The sequence below is a fragment of the Ambystoma mexicanum genome, chromosome 6p, assembly GCF_040938575.1.
Source record: "Ambystoma mexicanum isolate Mex_15411 chromosome 6p, UKY_AmexF1_1, whole genome shotgun sequence".
Classification (NCBI taxonomy): Eukaryota; Metazoa; Chordata; class Amphibia; order Caudata; family Ambystomatidae; genus Ambystoma; species Ambystoma mexicanum.
The window spans coordinates 583,427,414-583,445,638 of NC_090935.1; the positions used below are offsets into that span (position 1 = coordinate 583,427,414).

The following is an 18,225-nucleotide window of genomic DNA, read 5'->3' on the forward strand; positions in this document are numbered from 1 at the left end:
ACAGTCAGTTCCTTCGGGCAAAAAGGATCACGTCGGTTGAATCTACACTTACTGTTGAAATGGACAAGATGACCAATAAATACCTAGAGAGAGGCTATCCCGAAAACATTATCACAGCATCAAAGGAGAAATTGAATTTGAAATCAAGAGAATAACTACTTAGGAAGAAACCTGAACATAAGGAGATACCTTTCCTATACACTCTAAAATGTTCAAGCCAAAGTCATCACATTACCCGCTTGATAAAAAGAAATTGGAGGATCATCCAGAAGGACCCCCATCTTCAGAAACTCTTTCCTGAACCACCTTTGATCGCCTACAAAAGAGGGAAAAACTTAGGGATCAACTGGTGAGAGCTGAACGTACCCCTGAACAACAACAACTAACACTACGAACAAAGAAACTTGGACATTTTGCATGCTTATATTGTGGAAACTGCAACAACATCACAAAAGGGGATTACATAAGACATCAATGAACAGGAGCTAAGATCAAATTAAAACACTACGCTACCTGCGACACTAAGTCAGTAATTTATGCCCTGAGTTGCCCTTGTGGGATATATTATGTGGGTCAGACCAGTAGGAAAATGAAAGAAAGGTGTAATGAGCACAAAAGTAACATCAGGACGAAGAACGAACGGTCACCTGTGGCACGACACTTCTCTGACAAAAGACATACAGTGGCCCAACTTCGTTACCAGATACTTGAAGTTGTCACAAGAGCACCAAGAGGAGGCAATCATGCCAGAAGACTGGATCAACGCGAATTGTTCTGTGGAACTCTCCCGTCCCCTGCACACCCAAGTGTTATTGTATACAACAATCAAAAATGCTCACAATTTAGGCATTTTCAACCTATGATTTTTAAATATAATTTATAACACTTTCTATAAAAAAGAAAGATGACTCAATTTTGTAAGAATATATATTATCACTCTTATTTCTTCCAATCTTATATTATTGGGTCATACAAGACTTGATTGAGTAACCATCAATTCCTAACAATGTTACAAATTCACATGTTAGTAGTCATAAGTTTATAATACTTCCAGTATATTATAAACCAGTAACATTGTTAGGAATTGATGGTTACTCAATCAAGTCTTGTATGACCAAATAATGTAAGATTGGAAGAAATAAGAGTGATAATATATGAGATACATTACTCACCGTAATCGTATTTCTGATGCATGTATCTGCTTAGATTCACATGCTGTGCATAGGCCGACATCTAGTGGAAGCTGCAGAGTATTACAGTTTCTATTTCGAAACTCGAAAATGGGCGTCGACACAGGGCGTGCCAGTAATACTATCCCTAGTGTGACGTCCACTGTACCCATGATCCCTCACGCGTCCAGGATCCTCAGATTGTATTTTTTCTGACATGAGATAGCATGAGGAGTAGCGTGAGTACAGACAATCCAAGCAGATAGATAAGACTACAAGCATCCATGCGCCTTCTCTCAGAGGGGAGGAAGGGTGGGTTGTATGTGAATCCAAGCAGATACAAGCATCAGAAGGAACAAGTTACTTACCTGTAACTGTTGTTCTCCAGCATGGGTCTGGCATGGATTCACATGCTCATGAATATTCCCCGTCGTCAGGCTGGGAATCCTCGGTAAAGAAAAAACCAGTATCAGTTTCGTTTCTGATCTGTCTTTCGTAGTAATAACCAATCACTGGTCTCTGCGTCATACTGACCACAGCCAATGACTGCCCTCTACCTAAGCACCGCCTCTTGCAGCCATCTTCAGATTTGGAAGCACGTGAAGTGGCAGTATGACCAAGTGAAGAGCCGCAGAGGGGTAGGCGGGAGGGTTCGCACGTAAATCCATGCTAGACCCATGCTGGAGAACAACAGTTACAGGTAAGTAACTTGTTCCTTCTCCAGCATGGGGTCTGGCATGGATTCACATGCTCATGAATAAAGAATACATAGCAGTACACACATGCACAACCACGGGAGGTGGCAAAGGCTCAACATTAAGCAGTACATCAAACTCAACATTAAGTATCTTACCTCCTCACCAGGCTCACCTCAGGCGAACAGGTTGTGCAGCACTGCTTGGCCAACCCTGGACTCCTCCCTGGAATCCCGATCGACGCAGTAGAATTTCATGAAGGTGTGCGTCGACCTCCACGTAGCAGCCCTGCATATGTCCAGCAGGGGCACACCAGAAAGGAACGCCGTGGTAGCTGCGATCGCTCTGGTGGAATGGGCTCTCGGACGGCCAGGCAGCGGTCGGTTTGCCAACCGATGACAGTACATGATACAGCCGGAGAGCCATCTGGAAATGGAAGCCTTCGAGAGAGCCTTCCCCTGATTGACAGGTCCAAAGTTCACAAAGAGTTGTGACGTCTTCCGAAAACACTTCGTGCGGTCCACGTAGAACTTCAGCGCTCTAGCCACATCCAGCGAGTGCAAAGTCCTCTCAGCCGGCGACGAAGGCGACGGGAAGAACACAGGCAACACCAAGGGTTCGTTGAAATGGAAGTCCGACGGTACCTTGGGCATGAAGGAGGGGTGCGTCCTGAGCACTACCCTCGTGTCATGAAAAGTCAAGTACGGGGCCTTGCAGGAAAGGGCCTGGATCTCTCCCACCCGTCGTGCGGAGGTGATGGCCACAAGAAACGCTGTTTTCCACGACAGAAACTTCAACGGGGCCGAGTGCAGAGGCTCGAACGGAGGTCCCATGAGCTTGGTCAGCACCACGTTGAGCTCCCACGCCGGGGCCGGAGCCTTCACCGGCGGGAACGATCTGAACAGTCCCTTCATGAACTCTTTCACCAGACGATGAGACCACAAGGACGTCCGGCCCGTGGTTCTGGTGTATCGGGAGATCGCGGCAAGATGAATCTTGATGGACGCGTGTGCCAGTCCAGCTTTGGCCAGCGTCAGCAGGTACGGCAGTACCTGGGGAGCTGTAATCCGTAGAGGGTTAATCTTCTGTGCGTGGCACCAGACAGAGAACCTCTTCCATTTGTGTCCGTAGCATTTAAGAGTCGAGGACGCCCTGGCCTTTGCAAGAACCTCTCTGCAGTCGGCCGGTATGTCGTATCCTCCAAACTCTAGCGCTGCAGGAGCCAGGCCTGCAAGTTCAGCGATTTCGGGTCGTGGTGGAGGATGGCGCCTCCTTCCCTGGAGAGTAGATCCGCGTCCACCGGCAGCTTGATTGGCGGGGACGCTGACAAGTCCAGAAGGTCCGAGAACCATATCTGCCTCGGCCACGCAGGTGCGACGAGGATCATCCTGCACCGTGACCTCTTGAGCTGGTTGACGAGCCGGATTAGCAGTGGCAAAGGAGGGAACGCATAGAGGAACAGGCCCTCCCAGGGGAACGAGAAAGCATCGCCCATGCTCCTCGCCTGGGGAAACCTGCTGGCGAACCTCCGGCACTTGGAGTTCGTCGCCGTCGCGAACAGGTCGATCTGGGGTGTGCCCCACCCGTCGGAAGAGGCGATCCACAAGATCCTGCCGTAGTTCCCACTCGTGGCACGAGCGCAGCTCCCTGCTGAGTGAGTCGGCGATGGTGTTCTTTATCCCTGCCAGATGAAACGGCACCAGAAACATCCTTTGGGCGACGGCCCAATGCCACAAGTCCTGCGCCTCCTTGGACAGCGCTGGGGACCTGGTTCCGCCCTGTTTCCTGATGTAAAACATGGTGGTGGTGTTGTCGGTGAAGATCCTCACCACCTTGCCCTTGAGGGACGGAAGGAAGGACCTGAGGGCCCAGAACACTGCACGGAGCTCCAGGATGTTGATATGGAGGGACTTCTCCGTCGGGAGCGAAAGGCCTCTCTCGTGCAGATTTTCGGTGTGCGCTCCCCACCCTTCCAGGGAGGCATCCGTGGTCACTGTCTCCTGGTGGTCTGGGGTCTGGAAGTCCATGCCCGCCGTCAGATGCGCGCGGTTGCCCCACCACCGGACCGCTCGGCGGAAACTCTCGTCGAGTGTGATCCTCTCCTCGAAGCCGCCCGTCGTTTGGATCCAGCGCGCGTCCAGGAACTCCTGCAACGGGCGCATCCAGAGCCTGCACATGGGAATGAGGTAGATGCAAGAAGACATCATTCCGAGGAGGGACTTGATGGACCTCACCTTGGCCGCGTCGGAAACCAACATCCGCTGTACCTTGCCCAGGATGGACCTGGTCCTTTCCTCCGACGGGGAGGCCAGAAGGGACACTGTGTCGAGCTTCGCTCCCAGAAACAGTGCGTTTTGCGCGGATACCAGGTGGGACTTGGCGTAGTTCACGGAGAATCCCAGGTCCATGAGAAGTTGGACGGTCCTTGCCGTGTGCTCCACGGCGAGCTCCCTCGTCTTGGCTCGGATGAGCCAGTCGTCCAGGTAGGGGTAGACGTGGATCCCCTCGCGGCGCAGCTGCGCCGCCACCGGTGCAAGGCACTTGGTGAACACCCTGGGTGCCGACCGTAGTCCGAAGGGGACGGCTTTGAACTGGTAGTGACGCCCTTGGACCACAAACCTGAGGAATTTTCGGTGCCCCTTTAGGATGGGAATATGGAAGTAGGCATCCTCCAAATCCAACGACGACAGGAAGTCTCCTTCCTCCAGCTGACCCAGGACGTGCTGGAGGGTGACCATCCGGAACTTCTGCGCCTTGATGAACTTGTTCAGACGTCGCAGGTCTAGGATGGGGCGCCATCCTCCCGTCTTCTTCTTCACGAGGAAGTATCTCGAGTAAACTCCGGAGCCCCGAAGCCTCTTTGGGACGAGTTCGATGGCGCCCTTCCTGAGCATCGCCTTTACCTCCAGGAGAAGCTCTTGGGACGTGAAGCTCTTTCCTGGCCACGGGGGGGACGCGCGGGCTCCTTCTTTGAAACTCGAGCGCGTGGCCCCGGGCTAAGGCGTCCAGCACCCAACGGTCGGTGGAGATGGACTCCCACACGCTGACGAAGCTCGCCAGCCGGCCTCCCACCGGGGTGCTTCGGTGGGGGCCCGACCCCACGGCCGGTTCAATCCTGTTTCGACGAGGCTTTGCCGCCTTGACCTCCTTGGCGACGACGGCGGGGTCCGCCAGACTTGCCTCGTCCTCTGTAGGCCTCCTGAGACGACGAGAGGGCCGCTTGACGGTAGGTGGAGAAACCGCCGCCGGAACCTTTGGAGGCACCCTTGCCTCCGCTGCTACGAAAGGGCGTCCGTCGTTGCTGCAGAACCCCAAGGTCCCGGGCCATCTCAGTGTCCGCTTTAATGGCCTGAAGGGAATCGTCCACTGTTTTCCCAAACAGGTTGTTCCCATCGAACGGCATGTCCAGGACTCTGGTCTGTACGTCTTGACGGAAGTCCGTAGCCTTGAGCCATCCACGCCGCCTAAGGCACACGCCGTTGCCCAACTGGCGAAACCCAGTGTCGGCGATGTCCGTCGCAATAGTGATGGCGTGGTCCGACGCCACCTCACCTTCCTGTAGGATCTCCAGGGCATCCGCCCTCTTGTCGTCCGGTAGGAAGTCCAGCAGGGGAGCCAGTTTGTACCATAGCTCCCTGTCGTAGCGGGCCACGATAGCCAAGGCGTTGGCTGCTTTAATCGTCGTCGCTGCAGACGAGATGACCCTGCGTCCCATAGCGTCCAACTTCTTTCCCTCGCCGTCCGGTGGGGAAGTCGATGTGGAGGCCGCACCCCCCCCCCCCGCTTTCTTCCTGGCCGCCGCGGAGACGACGGAGTCTGGGGTAGGCTGCGCCCGGAGGCACAGGGGGGCCGCGTCCGGGACCCGGTACTTCTTCTCGTACCGGTCTCTTCTAGCTGGCGTCGTGGAAGGGTTCTTGAGGAGGGCGAGGCCCTCATCCCAAATGTCGTCCAGTAGAGGCACCGCGAGGACCGTCTTCCTCTTGGCCTCGCGCCGTTGATAAAGAAATCCTTCCTTTTTCTTCTCCTCAGGGCAGAGTTGGAAAAGCTCGGATGCCCTGGCGATCATGGAGTGGAACGATCCAATCTCGTCGGGCGGAGAAGCCCTGGTGGGAGGTGACGACGGTAGTTCCTCGTCCTATTCCTCGTCGTCCGTACCCGTCGCTGCCGTGTCAGTCCCCGTATCATCCCCTCGGGTGGACGGGGAGGAGGGCTGGACGGGGCGCGACGGATGAAAAGGAGGTGGAGGGTGAATCCTTCTCTTCTTGGGCGGGGGAACACCAGAAGGTCCCGGTTCAGGATCCCCCGACGGGAGAGGTTCCACCGTCGGCAACGGTAGTCTCGTCCTTATCTCTGAGCATAAGGACTGTATAGCCAACAAAATGGCCGCCGAGTTGTCTTGCGGCGCTGGCAGAGGAGAATCCGACGGGCGATAAGGGGCCCCGTCGGCCGGTCTTCTTCCACGCCAAGGCCGTGGCTTAAGACCTCGATCAGCTCCTCCTCCGAGGTTCAGGCCGAATCTACGACGACGCCCTGCCCCCCCTTTTTCTTCCCCGCCGGGGATTTCACGGGGGTCCTATCTATGGGCACAAAAGAGGACTCCCTCCGAGGTGGCAGGGAGACTCTGAGCCCCGAGGTCGCCACCACTGGTGTAGCCTCCACAGGCTGAGCCAGGGCCGCCGCGACAGTATCGATAGAGGGCTTGGCCGGATGGATTAAGGCCTTCACCACCTTAGGTGCGCTCACCGCCTTATCCTTGAGGGGGGGACACTGCCTCGCTCCCCCTCCGATGGGGCCTTCGAGCTCGACCAGGGCCTCTCCAGGAGCTTCGCCGGGTGCTCGCCCTTCCTCTTACCCGACCCAGAGCGTTGGCTCGTGGCTGAAGGTGCTGGGGAGGGAGCGCCCTGCCTGGCGCCCGTAGAGCCCGACCGTTCGGAGCTCCCGGTGCCAGCGGACTCGCGGTGCTTGGCCTTGTGTTGGACCCCCGTCGCCGGGGCGTCCTCAAAGGTCTTAGAAGACCGCTCGGATTTCTTCCTCTTCTTCTCGCCTGACGGGCTCTTCCCTTCCAGCCAGTTGGCGAGACGTTGATGGCGGTCCTTCATGGTCCGCTCCGACATATTGCCGCAAAACGCACAGTCCTTCTCCACGTGCGTCTTGTCCTCATGTAAGCAGTAGAGACAAAAGGAGTGTTCGTCCTCCTTAAAGACGTTCTGCAGCTGGCATCCAGGGCAGATCCTGAACAGCTTTCCGGGCGTCGAGCTTCCCTTCTCCTGGGCCATGTCCGGGCCTGAGAAGCTTCTGGAGTCCTCCAAAAGCGTAGCTCGACGAAATCTTCACCCTTGAGGGGCGCAGACGAATCCGACACGGGTCCCCGTTGATCGGATGGAGAGTCGGTGGAGCTTGAGGCTCTTTTGACCGAAAAAACAAGTTTTTGAGAAAAAACGTGAAAAAATAGCACTAACGCTCGAGAGCAATAGCACGAGGATCCCAACACATGAACGTGCGGTAAAAATCTGAAGATGGCTGCCAGAGGCGGTGCTTAGGTAGAGGGCAGTCATTGGCTGTGGTCAGTATGACGCAGAGACCAGTGATTGGTTATTACTACGAAAGACAGACCAGAAACGAAACTGATACTGGTTTTTTATTTACCGAGGATTCCCAGCCTGACGACGGGGAATATTCATGAGCATGTGAATCCATGCCAGACCCCATGCTGGAGAAATACGATTACGATGAGTAATGTATCTCTTCTGAGGCTTGTTGAATCTGCTTAGATCACATGCTGTGCATAGATTAGCGAGCAGTGTTAGAAGAAGGAGGTGGGATGTGAGAAGGGTCATGAGCAAATAAATGTCTTAAAGCCGCTTGTCCCACTTGAGTATCTGTCTTGGAATGGGTGTCAATGCAGTAGTGCTGAGTAAAAGTGTGAATAGAGCTCCAAGTAGCTGCTTTGCAAATGGTGTCAAGGGGTACATTTGCAATGAAAGCCAGAGTGGCCCCAATGCCTCCAATAGAGTGGGCTCTTGGCGTGAAAGGCAGAGTTTTTTCAGAGAGTAACACAGCTGGATACAGTTAACAATCCACTTAGAGATGGCACCTTTAGAGAAGCGATCTTCCTCTCTGCCTGTAGCTACGGAGACAAACAGCTGATCTGTTTTCCTTAGCGGTCTGATCTTGTTTACATAGAGGACCGCCCTACGCACATCTAGGGTGTGTAGCTTCACCTCAGCCGAGCTTAGTGGGTCTTGGAAGAAAACCGGAAGCTCGATGGACTGGTTCACGTGAAATTTAGAAATAAACTTAGGTGAGAACCTAGGGTGTGTACGTAAAACCAGTTTATCTTTATTCACTGTGAAGAATGGATCCTGCAGTGACAGAGCCTGAATTTCACTGACCCTTCTTATAGATGTTATTGCTACTAAGAAGGCGTCTTATAAGTCAGGTGTTTGAGACTGCTTTTATGCATGGGTTCGAATGGGGGGCCCATGAGTTTAGATAGCACCACGTTAAGGTCCCATCCTGGTGGTGGGTTTGAAACAGGAGGATGAAGTCTCTTTACTCCTTCCATGAAAGCTTTAACCACTGGTATCTTCCAGCACGACACCTTGTTATGGAATGTGGTGTATGCTGACAGCGCTGCCAGGTGTACCTTCAGTGAGTTAAATACCAGTCCTGCATCCAGCAGGTGGAGCATGTATGTGACAATTGTGGAAGGAGTGCAATCAACTGGGTTGACTTGTTTATTCTGGCACCAGATAACAAATCGGTTCCATTTATCAAAGTAGCAGTGTCTCGTGTTTGGCTTCCTAGATTCCTTTAGGATGTCCATACACCTCTGTGGTAATTTGAGATGTCCGAACTCTATGACCTCAGGAGCCATGCTGCTAGGTTCATTGAGTTGGGTTGAGGATGCACTTGTCATGATGCCTACCCCCGGGGACCCAGACCAGGTCCAGCAACCCCGGAAGCAGGCATCAAGTTATTTTGGGCAAGCCCAAAAACCCCTGCTAGGGGCTGTTTGGGGGCGATCCTGGCGCCTGTGGCGCCAGGCTCATATGGAGAGTCAGTCCTGGCGCCATAGGCGCTAGGCTCATAGAGTTGAACTAACCTGATGCAGACCATGCTGCAAGCTTACCTGATGCAGACCATGCTGCAAGAGCTCCAAGCCAAAAGAGGCTTGGAAGGGACTATTTTACCTAGGGACTATTTTTTTACTTGGGCGGGGCTGGGGAGGAATACTTACCTGGGACTACTTTGGAGGCTATTTAAACCACGCCCGAAGAGCAGCACACGCTTCGCTTTATTCTGCATCCAGCAGCGTAACGCACACCGTGCCTGCAAGTCTGCATCCAGTCTTCTGCCACGCCCGCCTCGAGTCTGGAGCTCCCAGAAAAAGGGAGAAAGAAGGAGAAAAGGTTAGAACAAGAGCAATACCTTTGATCCTTACCTGAATTCCTGATCCATCGCGCCTTCGAGCTGGAAGAAAGAAGTTATTTTATGCGCGTTGCCACGCCAGCTGCAGCGCCGCCCTGAACTCACCGGCCTGCGCAGCATCTTCACATTCCACCGCATCCTCCTGCATGTTCCCGCCGCATTCCGGCACCTAAGGAGCAGACAAGAACAGCAAGGTGAGCCAAGGGAATACACAGAGGAATATTAGTAACCCCCCCATAGACTTACCTGATTTTACCACCGGGGGTATTATTCCTCTTCACGGGTCGGCGCAGCTTCCACTGCATCTTCGCCGAACCCCGGCCCCTAAGGGGAAACAAAAGGACAGCAAGGTGAAACAAAGGGACTATCAAGGGGAACCCTCCTCACCACATTAGACTTACCTAATTTTACCCGAGACTTCATACTTTCTCTCAGTGTCTGAATAAGGGAGAAAGCAACAGGTTACATATTGACATTATTTATCGAACTGTGTTGGAAATACAAATCCTTACCAGAATATTACCAGTTGCCACGAGGAACTCTTCACTAGGGTCAAGCTGCAATCTGCAAGGAATCGGACAAGAGTGAAAGTCAGGCATTTGAACTCTTACGAAATAAATACTTTTCGGAGTCAATATTGTTCTGGAACTCACCAATTCCTTCGAGCCAGTGAAGCAACTGTTTATCAACGCGCCCCTGCGCTCAATGCAGGATGGAGAGCTCATCTTTTCAAACCATCAGGTGAGACTATAAGAGGGGACATCAAAGGTGATCCATGGGGAGAACAGCGGGGGTGGGGGGATTTACACTCAACTCCAGGGGTGGTTAATTCCCTTTCTCCATTTGCAGAAGAATATTCCTACGGGCCAAGCAAACAAAGCTGGGTGGGCCAGTCCAGTCCGTCATCACGGCCCTACGCGTCACATTGGTGGAGACCGCAGCTGTCCAGTTCAGATCGACGCCTCTGTGGGAGCCAGGTGAGCGTAACAGCACTGTTTGACCTTGGTGCTGGGACAGTAGGTTGTTCCAGCCGGGACTTTGATGAGTTCGCACACCGCTAGTCTGCGTAGGTGTGGGAACCACGTTTGTCTCGCCCACATGGGAGCAACTAAGACGAGCGTCATTGACTCTCTGTTCATCTTGTTGACCACCTTCCTGATGAGAGGCGTTGGTGGAAAAGCATACGCAAACATCCCTGACCAGTTCATCCACAGGGCGTTCCCCTGGGAGTCTGGCTGGAGGAACCTGGATGCAAATCCTGGGCACTGTCTGTTTTAGCTTGTAGCGAATAGGTCTATAGTGGGGAAACCCCACTGAGAGAAGATATCTTCTACGATTTCTCTGTGTAGACACCATTCGTGTCCTCTGCGAGGGGATCTCTGCTCAAAGCATCCGCCAGAGAATTAAGAGCCCTTGGAACATGTTGAGATGACAGGATGATCTTCCGTCTGAGTACCCATATCCAAATTTTCTGGGCAAGCTTGGACAGATTTGGCGAACAAGCCCCTCCATGCTTGTTTAGGTAAAACATGGCTGTAGTGCTGTCCATCCGGATCTGCACTGACAGATTCAGCAGGTAGGGCTTGAACGCTTGAAGCGCTCTGAATACTGCCAGAAGCTCTAGCAGGTTGATGTGATTCTTGGCCACTGAGTGAGACCAGAGACCCTGAGCTGTGTGGTGTAGGTGGTGAGCTCCCCACCCTGTCAGGCATGCATCGGTTGTCACTACCGCCTGTATCTCGGGATCGTAAAAGGGTTTCCCCTTGGACAGATTTTCTCTTGTCCACCAGTGAAGGCTTTGTACCAGTGTTGGCGAAATGACCACTAGATCGTCCCACTGACTTCTTGCCTGAGACCACTGTTTCACCAACCATTCCTGCATGGGACGCATGCACAGGCGCGCGTGAGAGACCTGGTAAATACATGACGCCATCATGCCTAGCAAACGCATTGCTTTGCGTACCGTTATCTGGCGACCGGCCTGATATTGCGGAATTTGCAGCAGTATATTCCGAATTCTTTCCTCTGATGGAAAGGTCAACCCCTCATGCGTGTCTAGGATAGCTCCTAGGAACTGTTTGGAGGTGCTTGGCACCAGACTTGACTTCTTCTCGTTTATTGAGAAACCTAATTCGAAGAGGAGGTCGATAGTCCTTTGAATGTTTGTTCTGCAAATTACTGGGGTCTCCCCCGTGATGAGCCAGTCGTCCAGGTAAGGGTACACTGGGATTGCCTCCCTGCGTAGGTGTGCCGCCGCCACCGCCAGTACCCTGAACTGGTAGTGCCGACTGTCCACCTTGAAGCGCAAGTACTTTCTGTGAGCTGGAAACATGGAAATATGAAAATAGGCATCTTTCATGTCCAATGTTGCCATGTAATCCCCCTTTTTTTTTTAGGAGGGGGAATACCTCTTGGAGAGTAGTCATGCGAAATGTTTGGGGCTTGACATACTTGTTTGCAGGCCGTAAGTCCAATACTGGGCGCATTGTCAAATCTTTTTTTGGCAAAAGGAAGTAAGTTGAATAAATACCCTTGTTTACCTGTTGTCCTGGGACGAGTTCTATTGCGTCCTTTGCTAGAAGATTGACAATCTCCTCGAGGAGGATTTTCTGGTGGTCCAAAGAATGTATTCTTTGTTGTGGAGGGTGGTTTTGGGGACGCTCTAACAGTTCTATGCAGTATCCTGCAGACACTGTGGACAGCACCCATCTGTTTGATGTGATCCCTTCCCAAGCTTGGGTGAAGTTGGAAATGCGTCCCCCTACTAGGGATGCGTGAGAAGGGACCCTGAACGGAGCGTCACTGTTTTGGTAGAGGCGTGCCGCCGCCTCTACTGGGGCTGGCTCTACCTTTACCACGCCCTCTCTTATTACCCCTGCCATAACCCTGGGTAGACTGTTGGCTGTTGTTCCATTGTGTACCCTGCCCCTGGGAATAGTTAGACCCTCTCTGGGAATTTTGTCCGCGTGGGCGACGAAAATTGCCATTCCCTCTCTGGTTTGTGGGTTTATTGGTTAGTTGGCCTAGGGATTTGAGTGTCTCATACTCGTCCTTGGCATTTTTCAGCGCGTCCTCGACCGCCTTTCCAAACAATAGATCCGGCTCTACCGGTTTATCTATCAATGATGCCTGGGTTTCGGCTTTGAACCCAGACTGTCGCAACCAAGCATGCCTTTTGATAACAGTACCTTCTGCTATCAATCTGCCGGCGTTATCCACGGCATCAAAGGTTTCTTTTAATATGCAACCGGACACAGCTCTTCCTTCTGCCGAAACGCGTGCCAATTGGCTTTTTAAGGGTTCTGGTGCGGAATCTATGAGTGCCGCGACTTCTTCCCACTGGTGGCAGTTGTAACTCGCCAGCAGGGTGGTGGAGTTGGCAATCCTTGCCTGGTAGGCGGAAGTGGAGGCTACTTTCCTGCCCAAGCCATAAATCTTCTTGCTCTCCTTGTCGGGAGGAGCTTACGACGACAAGGGTGTTCCCGCCCTCTTACGGGTGTTTGTCACTACCAGGGAGTCCGGTTTCAGATGCCCTCTTATGTACAGTCGGTCTGCTTGGGCTGCCCTGAAAAGCTTCTCAACTCTGGGGTTTACTGCCCTAGTGAGATAGGGATTAACAAGGGAAGGGTCTATCCTTCTTTGAATTGACTTAAGAATAGGGATGGCCTGGGCCACAGGTCTCCTTTCTCCCACTAACTCCTCAGCAAAGTCCCTCTCTTCCTGAGCACCCTGGGTGTCAATGTGGAAGTGTCCTGCCGCTCTGGATAGCACTTCATTCAAGAGAGGCTGGTTATTGACAGGGGAGTCGGTAACCGGGGGTTCTTTATCTACCGGGGAATCTAGCCTGTAGGTTTCTGGGTTGTCCTCTTCCTCCTCTTGGTCCTCGTCATCCCCATAGTAGCTCGTCCCAGTTTTTTTCTTCCAACATGCCCAAATCTGGATCCTCACAAAAGGATGGATCTCCCGGATATTGAGAATAGGGCTGTATACTGAAGGGGTCTGAAGCAGGAGCTTCAACCCGGGACTTCTTACTTGGGGGTATAGGATCCCTAGAGCCTGAGGGAGTTAACCCATCGGGGGTAGTGTTCAGGGTTTTTGGCGTAGAAATCTGCCAATGATGACATCCTTGACATGACTATCTATGTCATCACTAGACCATTCTCTTGAACTGGGAATGATTCTTTCTTCAAGGCCTTACCCTGAATTAACTTGACTAGACCTACTGGTTTGAACAGGGGTCTTTGGGATAACAGAAGACCGAGACTTGTCCATCTGTTTATGTGGGGTAGAATGTTTCTGAGGTGTGGAAGGAGGCAAAGACTGCTTCCTCTGTTGTTTTTCCCCTTCCCCGTGGGTGGAAGAGTGTTTACCCTGTTTTTTCGCCCCTTCGGAGCCTTTCGACGCCTGGCGCCGAGGTTCAGGGGTAGTGGAGGTTGAGACTCGGGAACAGCCGTTGCGCGGCCTGTTGACGCCGACTCCTGGAGTGTGGTCTGGGGATAGATGTCGGCTTCGTCTTCTGACGATCGAACCTTTGTTACCTTGGGAAGCGAGGCACTTCTCTGACAACAGTGGATGGTTGCCTGGAGTCATGCGCCGATCTAGATCGAGAACGCCCAGAGGACACCAATTCGGACCGTTCTCTATATGCCTCTTTCCGAGTACTCGGCGTGCGCGTCGAGTCTCGGTTGGACTTCATGTGTTTTGTGGAAGTGCTGTGGGTAGCGCTTGTGTCGCCGGGGGTCCTCCCCATAGCCGCCCTGCCGGACGACCTTCCGAGGTCGGGGACTTACGCTTGGCTGTCAATTGATGCCACGTTGCCCTCGCCGTCCGAAAGCACGGCGTCGCTGCCATCGCTGAAGGCGCCCTCCGCTGCCATGGCCTCTTGACCCCTGGCGTGGTGGGCCCAACGCTTGATCGAACGGTCCTTGAGTGTTCGGTTTGAAACTACTACACGCTCTGCAGTTAGCCTCGGGGTGGTCCCTCGGTAAGCAGAGATTGCACGTGGCGTGCCTGTCAACCCAAGGGTACTTGCGGTTGCACTTGGGGCAAAATTGGAAAGGGGTACCCTCCATACGCACCTTGTGGCAGCGGGCTAATAAGTGTAGGAATATATAAGAATGTACCTATATACCAAAAGAGTGTAGAGTATGTCCACCCCCCACTCTCCCTACTTGCAGGGCCGAGGCCAGAGGCCTTCCGAGGTCCAAATCCACCGTGCAGCTCTCGACAGTCGATTCTTTCTCCGTGCCGGCGTCGAGTGTGGATGTTCGGTGACTTGACGTTGGGATGGAGAAATGGGGAAATATAACAATATTTTAGCAAAAGTATGGATAAGCCAGGGAACTCCGCGGAATGCTTCCGACCAGTATGGTGGAAAAAAACAATCTGAGGGTCCTAGACCCGTGAGGGATCATGGGTACAGTGGACGTCACACTAGGGATAGTATTACTGGCACGCCCTGTGTTGACGACCATTTTCAAGTTTCAAAAAACAAACTGTAATACTCCGCAGCTTCCACTGGATGTCGGCCTGTGCACAGCATGTGATCTAAGCAGATTCAACAAGCCTCAGAAATATTCTTACAAAAATTGAGTCATCTTTCTTTTTTATAGAAAGTGCGTTATAAATTATATTTACAAATCATAGGTTGAAAACGCCTAAATTGTGAGAATTTTTGATTGTTGTATACAATAACACTTGGGTGTGCAGGGGACGTGAGAGTTCCACAGTTTTGTGGACGACTGCTGTTGGTACATTGGTTAAGTACAACCTAGTGCCAAGGTTGGTTTTTGGCCCGGCACCACGCCAATTATCTTTAAAAACCCATAAACTAGATTTGAAATTAGGAGTGCACAAGGCCATTTTGTTCATAGCTCTGGATTGATGATAAATTGGACAGTATGAGCGCATATGGAATGAATGAAGACTTTCACTCGGGTGCATTTCTCTAAAATAGTTAGAAATCCAAAAATAAAGAGAATAGGTCCCTGTTTGAACACATGGCATACATGCAATATTGGTGAACATCAGGGGGTGATAATGGATTCACATTTTTTATATACACACATTGGTTCTCACACTTCAGCCTCCCTTAGATGGCGAATACTTACTATACTGAGGACAATAGTACCATGGGCAGGTTTCAGAAATCATATTTGACCTTTAGGGGAAACAAACAATTTTCGAATGTATTAGTTCTGGCAGATGAACTATACATGCAGAAGTACACTCCTGGTAATACAGGGAATTGTGGTCTAGAGAACTAAGTTAGATTGTTAACAGAGGTGCCTTAAGGTTGACTTTAAAAAAAAAATATATATATAAAAAATACCGTTCTCCCCGTAACATCTGTTCAAAACGGATCAATTAACTCTGCTATGGCTTATACTAGTGAAGTATCCCTCTATGTGCTCTAATTCTTAGAATGTAGCATGCCACAAGTACAAATTACTAACATATTCCCTACTTAGGGATGTAAATTATGCCCTAGAATCGTATTAATTTTAGTTTAGGTCTCTATTAACACTTTGAATCGAGATTGAGAGCATCAGCCCTTCTGTACTATTCATATTGGAGGAACACATCGAATAGAGTATTCCCCTAGAATTGACCCATTTGTACATACAGAATGTTCTAAGCTTAGATGTAAACGAGCACCAAACGCGCTTCTGACGCATATTGACACTTTCCTGCGTGAGGCGTAATGACGTCACATGTGACATCATTACGCGCACAACGGAATACGCCATTTTACACTCTTTTAAATCAATGGTGTACTTTGTGGCGTCCATGAAAGACACGACCGTGCCCTGCAGTGGATATCGACAGAGAATTAGGCACACATCTGCCCACAGCTAATTACAAAGAGGTAAGAATCTTTGGTTATGTTCTTGTGCACGAGCAGAGCTCCGGTTTAGAATCCTGGATGGCTAGACAAACACCCATAAAAACTCCTATTCTTTCTGCGATTTCGTTTCTCCATTCTAGGAGAACCCAGATACTCAAACACCCCTAGAGAAGGCATTGTTTTCTAATGTACCTGAAAAATTAGAAAACAGCAGGTAATCTGCCGAATCGCACACATGCTTTACTCCTCATTAAGCACTTCAACGTATTAGAACTTCTATTTTCCCCTATTTTCTTTCATTCGACTTAGGACATTAGAACAATACCTAAAGCCACAGGCACTCTCTAGAACTACGGGACGAAGTGTAAAGATTGACACAGAAGTTTGAGCAAGGTACATGTCACAAAAAATCTTGTAATACTTAAAATGTCCAGCATATAACTGGCTATGAACCCACCATCAGTTAAGCAGATCCACATATAATTGTAGGTTGTATACTACCCTTGACGAGATACGCAACATCGGAATGTGATCAATACCATTTGCTGAAATTGCAGCACTAGTGACAACCTCGGGGCACCAATGTGAGGTAGGAAACACTAAAATTGGTGGCATAGGTGATTAATTACAAGTCTCTTCTTAATGTGACATTTTTAAGATATATCCTGAGAATTGTGGTTTCTTTTATAGATATCCAGAAAAGGATTATTGAATCATAGAATTGAAGAATCTCTATGGACTGCAATAGACTATGAAAACCCTAAATATCCTCCTGATGAAGGGATTTTAATTCCCGAAACGCGTGGAGTGTTATTTATCACTATCTGTGAATTATAACAGAGGTTGCTATACACATGTTCTGTACCATATGAAAATAATATGTTGAAAATATGAACAACCGTGAATGAATGGTAAAAACTGAAATGTACAAGCTATGGGGATAATAGCATTTGTGAATAAACAAAAATATATTCTCTAGAATCTTTGTTGAAATCCTCTCTTTTTAAGAACCATTGGGAATAAGCTGTTTGGACAAAACGTATCACTAAACTTATTTCTAATTGTATTGGCTAAACAAATTTCGTTTGGAACTATACATTCAAATTACTTCTTAACTAGTTTACTTACCTGTTGTGTATAACTACACTTAGAAAGCTACATACACTGACTTTCATTTGACAGTAACCCCGAGTGTGCAGGGAATGCGAGGGTTCCACAGCCCATGGACACCCTTTCTTTTCAGTTCTTTAACTCACAACCTAATGTCAGTGTTGTGTTCCTCTCCTCTGCACCTCACTATCTAAAAACAACAAACAGGTCAATTCCAGAGAAATTGAGGTGTGCATATGTGTTTATTTCCCTTTTATTCCATCTTCTTGCCATTATTAAGAAAGGACTCTCCTGCGAGGGTTTAAGTAATTGATGGGACTCCATTGGCTTCAGGACCGGTTACTTAACATACCATCCCAAAACGATTATCCATCAACGGCCATGAGGAAGAAATAACGTTTGATGTCATTCAAGCACCAGCCTTTCTGGTAGTTCTGGGTTTACCATGGCTACAGTTCCATAACCTTTACATTAATTGGGCTACTCAGACTATGTTGTTCTCTTCAGACAGATGCACAGTTTGTTGTCCCCATGAGACAATCAAGACCTTCGGAGAAAAAGCAAGACCATCAATGCAACCGACGATTAACACTACAAAAGGTGCCTTTTCAGTACCCTAACTTTGTAGAGGTGTTTTCAGATCCTGCCAACATACCTTTGCCACCCAATTGGCAATACGACTGTGCCATCACCGTTAATCCAGATGTCATAATCCCTTAATGCAAGATATATTCCATGACTCCTCAAGAAAAACTAGAACTGTGCAAGTATCTGAATGAGCGTTTAAGCAAAGGTTATAGCACTCATTCTGAATCCCCAGCAGGTGTGCCCTTGTTTTTCATACCAAAGAAAGAAGGTACTCTTAGGCCCTGTACAGATTTATTGCGATCTGAATGAAATCACTTTGAAAGATCAATATCCATTGCCATTGATGCACGATATTCTGGAATCACTCCAAGATGCCCGGATCTTC

The 18,225-nt window shown here is 50.2% G+C and overlaps 1 protein-coding gene across 1 annotated transcript in view; it reads right to left on the bottom strand.

The window, feature by feature from the left end:
• The window catches only part of JMY (junction mediating and regulatory protein, p53 cofactor), a 1,013,065-nt gene that overhangs the window by 632,041 nt on the left and 362,799 nt on the right, over positions 1-18,225 (bottom strand). The window lies entirely within an intron of this gene.